A 12,471-nucleotide genomic window follows, 5' to 3' on the forward strand; every position below is an offset into this window, starting at 1 on the left:
ATCATCAGCCCTAAATTTTTCTCTGTTACCGGACAGTGAATGTGTATTTAAACTGGTCCTGGCACCAAATGGGCGTTATGTCCAATCAAGATTGGACATTATGATTAGTTTTTGTCAAGTTTACGAAAGATTATACCAATAAGTCCTTATACGAATAATTTAAGTTCCTATACTTGGTAGTTGCTATATACCGTCGAGGAGTTCCCTTTGACTGCCTTTCCGTTTCCATGATCAGATCAGCTCACAATAAACACATGTACTTTGAAAAAAAAGTTAGGTACTTATTAATGTCACAGCGTCTGTTTCTAACAACTTAAGAGGACAGTATACCTTCGCGATTCAAGCGAAATAGGTATTTAGGAAAAGATTTGTTATCACTTGCGCTAATATTTTGTTCATTTATCGCTGAGAATGTGATGAAATTGAAAAGGCAATGTTCCTATCGGTGATGGTACATTTAGATCGGCACCAAAGCCATTTTATCAACTGTTCATAATACACTTAGATTATTACTCAAGTCGCACGTCAGTTAATATATTTCCAGTAATCTACGCCATGCTTCCAAATAAAACCGAGCGGACATATAAGCGTTTTTTTAATCTTATAAAAACTCAATTGGGTGTACACATCGAGAACTATACATGTGATTATGAAATCGCGCAACTAAATGCGATCAAAGCTATTTTCCGGAAGCGTTGGTACAAGGCTGCTTTCAGAATTATAATAAGGCTATCTGGAAGCGGGCCAAAGAAACTAAATTGACCTCTACAGTAAACGGGAGAAATACATCAAGATTAAGTGCGCTTCTGCCATTGCTCCCCGCTATATACAAAGAAGATGCGTGGAGTTCTATCAAAAACTTAGCCCCAAACAACACAGCATGGATACATTTTAAAAAATATTTTGAAGGGCAATGGCTTAACAATGACTTCAATGTAATAAGTTGTGCACATAGCATGCACCGTACCAATAACTCCGCAGAAGGTTACCATCGCAGGTTGAATTCAAAATTTGCAGGAAAGGGTCATCCAAATTTCCACCTGATATGCTCAATTATAAAGAAAGAGGCCTTGCATTATGACCATTTAATTAACAGAATTACAGTCCATAAATTTTCAAAAAATCGAAGAGCCAGAGATATTTATTTCGACAAAAAGTATTTTCGGCTACTCAAAAGTTTAGCAAAAAAAGAAGTTTCCCCGTTAAATTTCCTGAAAAAGATTATATATATTAAACTTAAGGCTGTCACTAAAGCTGGAAGAAAATCAGAATCTGTCAAATCTAGTGAGGGGGGGTTGAGGTATGCGGGGCGTTCTACGGACAATGACATGAAATTTTAACATAGTACTCGAAAACATAAAAGTGAAGACATGCCACTTTGTTAAAAATATACTAAGTAAGTAATATTGTTTTGTGATACGAAAATATTTATTTTTATTTGAAAGTATTTTTAATATTTAATAATTAATTATATATAAAGTCGTACCCGTGCCGATATTTATACAGGTTGTTGCAAAAAGGGTTTAATACTATGCCGAAACCTACGTGTGCAGCATGTTATTGATGTTATTTCTAAGCCAGGAAATGAAATCAGAATGTAAAAAAATCGCGAAAATATTATCAGAGTTTAATAGTTCAGTAAAAAAGTATAGTTAGCCGAAAGGGCGTTACTCAGGCGTCACTCTGAAAAACTTTTATCCTACGTAATTTTTTATATTCATGAAAAAAACGCTTCTTCATATAATTTTTTTTTGGTCACGTGACCTTTTAGTTAGACGACCTGTTTTTTTTTGGTGTTTCAAAAGCAGAACAGTAGTTTGCAGAACTCTGCATATACAGGGTGTCACAAAAGGTTACGTAGCTGGCAAAGGGATATGGGGAGGTCACCAGAAAAATAATAACATGTAAGTACCCCCGCAAGGGAGTACATTAGTACAAGGCGAGAGTGTGTATTTTTTTTTTAAGTACTTATGTGTATTTGGGATATGATAGAAATAATATTTTTGTTTCTTAAAAACCAAAAAAATTTACACCTTGCTGCGCTCTTTTGCTCACTGTAAGTACACCTACAAATATTGCTGTATTAAAAAAAACGGTTTTGTTATAACGATTATGAAAAAAAAGTTATTTTCATGTCAAGGAGTCATTTACCTAATTACGATTTCACTCACAGCAGGTGAACTGAAAAAATAAGTTCTAGTTCTATCATCACTTTAGATCGCAAACATTGTAACTCCACTTTTCTCGGCAAAAAGTACTCTTTGGTGTCAATAGAAACGTTTTTTGAATTCACATGTTTTCCTCTTTATTCGAAAAAAAAAAACTGTGATGGGGCAGACTAAACAACTTTGTACAAAAACACTAACTTTTATTTAGATAGGTAAACAAGATTACTTTGTACTTTAGGTATTATAAGAAAGAATGCACGGTCCGTGAAGTATTCGCGAACGAAGTACTCCCGTACGCATGCCCTAGCAAGGAGGTAGTTAAGCCGGTCCAGGTAGTTCCAGAGGTGTGGAAGCTACGCCGTACGCAGCACAACTGAACCTCCGTCGGCGGTGGGGCGCCTTATAAGGGCTTCGGTTCGTTCGTTCGCTCACGTCGCCGCGCTCCGAGTTAGCTCACTCATTGCTGCTCGTTCATTCAGTAGTAGTGATGCGCTGATGTTTATGGAGATCGTTACATTCTCCCCCTCTGACTCTGATGGCGTCCCGACGAGGAGTCAGCAGTCTTCTTTGGCCGACCTCTGGGGCGCCCTGTAGTAGGAGCAGCTGAAGCAGTCGGTGGGCAGGTTGTCTTCTTAGGTCGTCCCCTTTTACGGAGTGGTTGTGCTGGTGTAGGTAATGTGTCACCAGCTTCGGGGTCTCCATGGTATGGCGTTAATGCAGTTGAATGATAGATACCAACAATGGAGTCAGCCGTGGATGTTGAAGCAAGTTCGTAGGATGTTGGCCCGTGTTGTCGTCTAATGATATATGGCCCATCTCGTCTTGGTGAGAACTTTGCTGTGATACCTTGGCTCGCTTTACTTATTGGATGCAGGTTTACTAGGACAAGGTCTCCGACATTGTAGGCTGGAGACTGTCTTCGCTTCTGGTCCACTCTTGTTTTTCGTACCTCTTCTTTTCCTTCTTGCACTTCCCTAGCTACCTTCAGGGTATCAATGTATTGTAATAACTTAGGTGTGATCTCTGGTATGAAATTTTCAGATAGTAAAATTCCTCTCAAGTCATGTAAGTTATCGTCTGGTGTTCTCAACTCTCGACCAAACGTCATATACGCTGGTGTAAATGAAGTTGAGGTGCAGATAGCCGTATTCATGGCAAATCGAATAGTTGGAAGTTTGTCAGGCCAGTCTCGGTGATTACCGTCCAGTAGAATTGCTAATTGCGTCTTTAGGTCCCTATTCTTCCGTTCGACTGGATTGGCTTCTGGGTGATACACTGGCGTGAAGCCATGTTTTATTTTTAAGCAGTAAGTGAGTTGTTGCATGACTCCACTAATAAATTGAGTCCCGTTATCACTCAAGATTCGCCGGGCTATTCCATATCGCAGAAATATCTCATTTAGAAGTACTGTTGCGCAATTCTCTGCAGTTGCTGATTCTAGTGCAAACAACTCAACCCATCGTGTTGCAACATCTTCCACTACCAGTATCCAGGTTTTGTTACAGGCCGAAATCGGTAATGGACCAAACAGATCTACGGAGATAACTTCGAATCTCTGTTTCATTACAGTAGTCTGGAGGAGGCCAGCTGGCTTTTGATTGGATGGCTTATATCTTTGGCAACTTATACAATGTTTCACGTAGCTCTCAATGTATTTGCGCATCCCTTGCCAGAAATATCGTTGAGAAATTCTTTGGAACGTTTTCTCTGATCCATAATGACCAGCCATTGGATCATCATGATATACTTGAAGAACATTGGCCCATTCATGTTCTGGAACTACGAGTTGAGCATCTTCAGCGTCTGTATCTGGATTGTGTCTGTATAGTAATCCATTATTCATCAAGTAGCCCTTGTGACTCCAATATACGGCATTGTCATTGTGATTTGCGTCTTCCAAAGTGTTTATGATTCGTTTGATATTTGAATCTTTTAGCTGTTCTTCTCTGATCTCAGCTGGGCTTCTTGTAGGCATATCGACTGTAACAGAGCAGATTCCACAATCAGCAACGTGGAGATCGTCGCATTGTGGTCGTGACAGGGAGTCGGCAACCACATTCGTCTTCCCAGGGGCATATTTGACTGTCAGATCGTATGATTGTAGTTGGAGCGCCCATCTCGCTAGTCGTCCGGATGGGGATCTTAAGTTTATTAGCCACTTCAAGGCTTGATGATCAGTTACTACTGTCACAGGTAATCCCTCCACATATCCACGAAACTTGGATAGTGCCCATATCACAGCCAGTGCTTCTCTTTCAGTGGTTGAGTAATTTCTTTCAGCTGGAGTGAGAAGACGACTGGCGTATTCAACTGGGTGCTCATTTTCACCCTCCCCCTGGACCAACACAGCTCCCAATGCGTAGTTACTTGCATCACTCTTAATGATATAGGGTTTGCTTTCATCAGCTTGTCCGAGTATTGGTGCAGATGTAAGTCGGTGCTTTAAATCTTCATATGCACTTTGCTGTTCAGACCCCCATAACCAAATTGCATTTTTCTTCGTCAGTCTTGTAAGGGGCTCTGCCACTGCAGAGAAATTCATTATGAACCGACGATACCACGAACAAGTTTGTAGAAATGATATCAGGTGCTTCAGGTTCCTAGGTGGTGGTAAGTCTAGGATTGCAGAGATCCTTTCTGGATCCATCTTCAGCCCTTCAGGAGTTATGTAATGACCCAAGTATTTTATAGATTCACAACAGAACCGGCACTTCTTCGAGTTAGCAGTTAGATTATACTCTCGGAATCTGTTAAAGACTTGCTGTAAATCTTCCAGGTGCTGTTCAAAGGAGGCAGAGAACAGAATCAAATCATCCAAATATCCGAGTATCTTCACATTTAGGCTTATTCGGAATCTGTCTATCAACCTCTGGAAGGTGGCAGGTGCATTTCGCAACCCGAACGGCATTCTATTGAATCTGTAAATTCCGAATGGTGTGATGAATGCAGTTTTGTCTTTATCGGTCTCACGTACACCAACTTGCCAATAGCCAGACTTGAGGTCAATTGAGGACATGAAAGGAGTCGGCTTTGCATCATGCAGAAGATCATCTATTCTTGGAATCGGGTATGAATCTGGAGTGGTGATCGAATTTAGCCGTCTATAATCGACACATACTCTAAATTGGCCATCTGGCTTCGGTACCATGACAACTGGTGCAGCCCAGGGTGAAGCGCATGGTTCTATGATCCCTCCTTTCAACATTTCTTCGATTTCTTGTTCCAAGATCTTCCTTCTAGGCGCCGACAATCGATAAGGTGGAACGGAAATAGGTGCGTTCTCGCCTGTCTCTATTGAGTGTTCAGTGAGTGGGGTAGGATGTCCATTGCTTTTGAAAACATGTTCATTGCTTTTCAGAAGTTCTTCCAACTTGTTCCTTTGATCTTCTTTTAGTCCTATACCAATCTCGGCTACATCAATGGAATCAATCCTTATGTCTGTATCGTCAGGAACAGTAAAGAGAGCCATTGAATTTGGAGACAATGTGGCTTCATCATCAACTGCATTCATCTGAGCATCTCTCATCATGTAGTTCAGGCGAGGTGAGTATCCATCAAAAACTTTTGTCCGTTTCGGAGGACTAGACAGGTCGATAGGTATCAACCTATATGGTATGCAGGCAGTCTCTGTCGGAAGGCTAGCATCTTCCATGGGACAGGAGTTTCGTCGGCCTCTATTAACGCCAGTCTTAGAACTTGCCGGTACTACCGCTGCCACTGCTGATACAACTGCTTCTGGAGTATTATTCATCGGTGAAATCAACTCAGGCATTCCGAATTCCTGGAGGTCTACCATGGAGCATTCATTGGTGCTTTGATCGTCAAAGACTGCGAAATCCTCTTGATATAGCTCGTAGACGGTCTCTGGGTCTTCAAGGCAGTGCCAGGTGAACTGTGGCAGATCCAGAATCATCTTTGCATCCTGAATGAACCCTATTCCCAGTAGGGTCTTATTATTCTGAGCATCAGGCAATACAATAAATGTTGTCGGTACCATATACCCACAGATCTTAACAGTGACTCTCGTAGCTAAAACGGTTTGCTCTTTTGTTAGCCCATCTGCGAGCGTTACCGAAACCAGCTTCTCATTAAATTTGTATCCTTTAGCTTTCAGGCAACAATACAGTTTGTATGATGCTATACTAGACTTCGCACACGTATCAATGTGTGCCACTCCATGCATGTCATCGATGCTGATGTACACAACAGGTCTGGCTCTAGCATCAGTTTCCACATTTACAGCGCAGAAACTGACGTTTTCAATCTTTTCGCTGAGGTCCTTTACAGTTGGCTTCTTGCTACTGCACACAGTACAATTGGCGCGTACTACTCCTGGTGCACCACACCCGTAACAGCTGAATTTAGGGCGTGACGGTGACGGAACCTGTGCCACAGCCTCAACGAATTTAGGCTACATAACCGTATCCTTTTGCATACTCTCAGCCTTTTGCCTCTTTCTACATTCTTCGCCTGTGTGACCCGGGAGACGACAGAAGCCGCAACGTACCTTTGGACGAGGGGTAAACATTGTCTTGAATTTATTCGAGGTACCTTGTTGTCTTTCCATTGAAGTACTTTGTTGTCTTTCTACTAAGTCCCTTTCTACGGATCTTGCTCCTTCCAGTAGTTTGTCGAAGGTGTCAACACGGCTGCGCACCACCCCAGTGCGGATTTCTAGACGCAACAGACCATAAATCATGTCAATTTGTTGTTCTTCGGAATGTCCGGGTTTTGAGGGTAGTTGTGAAAAAAGCATTCGCTTCTTAGCAATGAAATTTTCTGTTGACTGTTGTGCTTGTTGTTTTTCGGACATAATTTCTTGGTATATAATGTATGCAGGTTTCTTCGGTGCGAAAGCATTTCTTATACGCGTCTCAAAGTCACTCCAAGTCTTAACACTATCTTTTATTCCTTGCCACCAAGTAGCAGCTTCACCACGAAGAAGGAGAGGTAAGCCAGTCAACGCGTCATCGTCAGTGATATTTTCAATTTTTTTGTAAACATTTACTGCAGCTAGGAACGCTTCTAGTTGTTCGGGATCCTTTTCTCCACTGTAGGAATGTGTACACGCTGCTAGGGATCCGCTTCTCTGAGGACGCACCGCCGCCAGTAATTGTGCAAACTGATCCTGACTTAAGTTTGCCATCTTGTGTTTTTCCTTAGGTACTGTAGTTGTAGTCTTCCGTCCTTTACTTGTAATGTAGTAAGCCGGGGAACTCGCCGGCACGTTGGTCGCCAGATTGTGATGGGGCAGACTAAACAACTTTGTACAAAAACACTAACTTTTATTTAGATAGGTAAACAAGATTACTTTGTACTTTAGGTATTATAAGAAAGAATGCACGGTCCGTGAAGTATTCGCGAACGAAGTACTCCCGTACGCATGCCCTAGCAAGGAGGTAGTTAAGCCGGTCCAGGTAGTTCCAGAGGTGTGGAAGCTACGCCGTACGCAGCACAACTGAACCTCCGTCGGCGGTGGGGCGCCTTATAAAGGCTTCGGTTCGTTCGTTCGCTCACGTCGCCGCGCTCCGAGTTAGCTCACTCATTGCTGCTCGTTCATTCAGTAGTAGTGATGCGCTGATGTTTATGGAGATCGTTACAAAACTGTATTCCGCATTTTACCATTTGTTTTCCTCTAAACCCCAAACCGTGATTTTTAAACAAGAAAACTTAGTAATTATACCCTTTATTCTCATATACAACGTGCGATGTAGGCGAACGTGAACGAAAACTATGCAATAAGCCTTTGTTTTTATTACTACTTTAGTAAATTACAATAACATACTCAACAATGTTAATTTTTTTTTGCAATGTTATGTTGTTAAATTAAGATCTAATATTTTATTAACATGAAGTTACTTTCAACTTTTTTTTGCATCTATGCGTCGAATCACAGCATGACGGCTGCTGCAGCTTCCTGCTGTCCTGTCCTCCAACCAATCCCACCAGTACTGCAGGTTGCGTCGAATACGAGCCATTCTCTTCGACTTGACAAGACAGGTGCTCCCGGAAGGATCATAGATCGCACGGAACCCGTACCGTATAGAGGCAACGGACTCCTTTGCAACAGCCCCCCAGATTCGGAAGTAGCCCATGCACTGCATGGCGAGCACAGCTGCAGCAATTTTTTCGTAATGAATCATTGGGATGTCATCCCCGAAGGAGGCTCTCAGCCTACCTCACGACCTGTGTGACATTAGAAAAATGCACTGTGCTAACGCCGTTTGCGAGCTTGATTTGCAGGACCGCGTTGTATGCCAAGTTCCACAGCAGAGGGGTCCAAGACCTACCGCTGTGGAACTCCGCAACTGAACTTCTTCAGTGAAAACAAACCCTCTCTTTTCGCATCCTTAATGTACTTGTTAGACACGTATGACCTCTGTCAATTTTCTGCAGATAAGAAGACAAGTGATGGTATACAAGAGCCGCCCTAAAGGTTCGCCCTCTAGGGGATAGAGTTGAACGCGGTTACTATTTTTAAGCAAACAGCCAGCGCAACAACTCGCCCGTGGTTCTTATCCTGCTCCGACAGTGAACGAACGCAAAGTATTGTGATGTGATGATGATTCTGTCCGACCGGATTCGGTCACGGCGACTGTTACGGCTGGGGAGGGCGTCGGTCGTGTGCCCTCATATGACTTATGTAGCCGATCTTGGCTGTGAACGTGCGGTTGCACTGGCTACATGTCAGGATTCCATTGGAGTAGTGGTATTGTATGGCAGCTGGTGGTCTACTTCTGAGTTCGTCACGTTTGGCATCAAGAGCAGCTCTTCGTTTAGCCTCAAACTCGAAGATGTTGGTGTTGACAGTATGCCGCCACACGGCTCGGTCCTCAGCTTGCTCTTCCCATGTCGAATGGTCAATTTCGCAACTCTTCATGTGGCGTTTCTGCACGTCCTTAAACCTAAGGTACTGCCCGCCCTGTTTGCGCTTCCCTTTCTGAAGTTCGCAGTAGAAAATGCGTTTAGCCATTCTCTCCTCGGGCATCCGTCGCACGTGGCCACACCAGCGCAGCTGACGTCTCATCAGGTAAGCTTCAATTCCCCCAACATTACAGCGACGCAGTATTTCCGTGTTTCTGACACGGTCAGACCATTTGACGTTCAGAATGTTGCGGAGGGATCTCAGATGGAATTTGTCTAGCGCGCAGATGTGCTTACGATATGGGCACCAGGTTTCGGCAGAGTAGAGGAGATTCGGGAGAACAATTGCCATATAGACAGCAATCTTGGTTGAGAGCCTGATGTCATGCGAGCGGAACACTTTGGCCTGCAACTTCCCGAAAGCTGCAGCAGCAGCTCCGATTCTGCTGTTGACTTCAGGGTTGTACGGGCAAGGCACGCACACAGCAACAGCACATCATTTCGCCGCATCATCATTTTACACTTTAACCTAATTTCATTACTTTCAGTACGTTTGTAGACATCAATCACGTCGCGCGTCACTCATTATCATAATTTAGAAATAGTATCAAGTAATTATTTCTCCCAATAAACTCTGGTAAACTTATACATACAGTTTTATCATTTATCAACAATCTATCATCATCGGCTAGTACCCGAACATTGGTCCTTCGAGCCTCCGAACAGGCGGGACTAAAACACGCGTCGTGTGACCTGGATACGTGTCAGTGTTTCCGGTGAAGTGACGTGGTAGTTCTCGGCCACTCAAGGAGGATTCTTACTGTATCACAAGATATACAGTAAGCAGCAGCATTCACTTTCTGAGCTGATCAAGAAGCTCGGAAAGACATCAGGGAGCGTGCATACCAAGGTGCACACAGAACCAGGAGACGTCTGATTCGAGTAAGATCTTTCCTATTTATCTTCTTCTACTCAAATCATCATGTTGAGGATGGAGGATATTATTGCTACACAAGAGCAAGTGGTAGGGGGTATTGATCAACTCTACACTAATTTCAAAAAGGCTAGTTCCGACCGCAAGACACCGGAGTACATCCAGAAGCGATTGGAAACTCTAGACCAGTATTGGAACGAGTTTCACAACAACCATATCAATTTGTTATCATGCGAAGATAAATCTCATAATTACTTTACTTCTCAACAATACGAGCAAGTAAAGAATAAATACATCAAAATCAGGGAGACTATTCAGAGTTACAGGCCCGGGACACCAATTATAAAGCCACCATCTTTTATGCCTAGCCCGTCAGTGGCGCTGAGGCAAGCCCAAGATCAGATTCAACCAACGACGTCCCGGGGCTCCAGCAGCAAAACAGAGGATATGCTCAAAAAACAAGCTAGCAATTTTAAGGCGTTTATGAGAACCGTTAACAGCGTTGACCTCGACTCAGTATCAGAGAAGTGGGAGTTTGAGGATGTGCTACGCAACTTGCAGATCCGCTGGTCAGCTATCGACAGCCTCCATTGGGAATTAGATAGTGAACTTGGCGGGTCTAACCAAGAATATGAACAGCAGTTCAACGAGTACGAGTCTCACTACAATAAAATGAAGAAGGCCATTAACAAGAAAATGTGGTCAGTCGCTCATGTCGAAAAATCAACCCCAAAAATAGAAATACCATCATTTAATGGGAACTATTCGCAATGGGTATCCTTCAAGGATTTATTTACAGAGACAATCCATAACAACCCATCCCTTTCAAACGCTCAGAAGATGCAGTTTTTAAAAGGGAAAATCAAGGGAGAAGCAGAGCGTTTAATACAGCATCTTAATATTTCTTCGGAAAATTATTCTGTCTGTTGGGAGATCCTTGCGCATCGATATGACAACAAGAAGCTCATATTCACTTCACTTATCGGTACCCTCATGAATGTACCTACTGTGCAACATTTATCCATCAGCAACATCAAGAGGCTACATGATACAGCCAACGAATCATTGAATGCCATCAAGAACCTGGGAATAGACATTACTTCCTGGGATCCATTGCTAGTATACCTTTTGTCTCAAAAATTAGATGTTGAATTATATAACGATTACATGGAGTCGCTAAAACAGCCAAGAGAGTTACCAAAATTAGCTGATTTCATGGAATTTCTAGAGACGAAATTCACTACCTTGGAGACATCAAAGCAGAAGAACCCTCCACCTAAACCACTCATCAACAATAACGTATCAAAATACCACGCGAGTCAAAAACCCGCACACCATTACAATGCCCTAGTATCAAACGCAAAGCCGGTAAAACAACACATACCTACTACGCGTACTACGATATTCAAGTGCCCTATATGTAGTACCAATGATCATGGGATATATTTCTGCCCAACATTTTTGAACATGCCCGCTTATCTCAAGAAAAAGACGGTCCTGCAAAACGAAATTTGTCCAAATTGCCTACATAGACACACAGGAAAACCATGCATTTCTGAAAATAGGTGTCGTGAGTGCAATAGAGACCACAATTCATTATTGCACAGCGCATATACGTCACCGAACGCACACCAAGCAAAATCAAGTGTGAATGCACCGAATGAACAAGTACAAAGTTCACACGTGTCGCAAAATAAATGCTCTGAAACTTTACTTGCAACTGCTCTAATCAAGGTAAAAGCAGTTAATGGAGTTTATCATACCATGCGAGCACTCCTGGATCAAGGGTCACAAGCTTCCCTTATATCAGAAAATGCAGCTCAGATTTTGAAAATTCCACGACAGCGATGTGTCGGCGTCATTTCAGGAATAGGCGCGAAAGAAAGTTCATGCAAAGGTTTGATAAACATAGAATGCGCATCAACGGTCGGCGATTTCAAGTTTGAAACCGACGCCTACATCATGAATCAATTGATAAGAAATTTACCAAGTACATCATTTTCAAAACCAGACTGGTCGTACCTCGATCAAATCAAGTTAGCAGACCCGGAGTTTTATGATAGTCGCCCTGTAGATATATTACTAGGTGCCGACGTATACTCAATTATACTTATGGATGGTATTTGTAGAACAAATGCAAATCTGCCGACTGCACAACAAACTAAGCTCGGTTGGATACTCAGTGGGAATGTCAAAACGCTTCACTGCAATGTTATGCTAAACAACTTACAAGATATTCAGTCGTTTTGGGAGATAGAAGAAATAACCGAATCATCAAAATTATCATTAGAAGATCAAGAGTGTATTGAGCTATACAAATCATCCACAACAAGAAAAGATGATGGCCGATACGAGGTGAGGTTACCTATGAAAAAGGACTATCAAGAAAAATTGGGCGAATCCAAGACAAAAGCCGTAGCACAATTTTACCACTTAGAAAGAAAATTACAAAAACAACCGGAGATTGCGAAACAGTACAAGCAATTTATGAACGAGTACATTGCA

General features: G+C 42.5%; 1 protein-coding gene across 1 annotated transcript in view; it reads left to right on the forward strand.

The window, feature by feature from the left end:
• The window catches only part of LOC105388275, a 251,699-nt gene that overhangs the window by 78,304 nt on the left and 160,924 nt on the right, over positions 1-12,471 (forward strand). The window lies entirely within an intron of this gene.

The sequence above is a fragment of the Plutella xylostella genome, chromosome Z (assembly GCF_932276165.1).
Source record: "Plutella xylostella chromosome Z, ilPluXylo3.1, whole genome shotgun sequence".
Classification (NCBI taxonomy): Eukaryota; Metazoa; Arthropoda; class Insecta; order Lepidoptera; family Plutellidae; genus Plutella; species Plutella xylostella.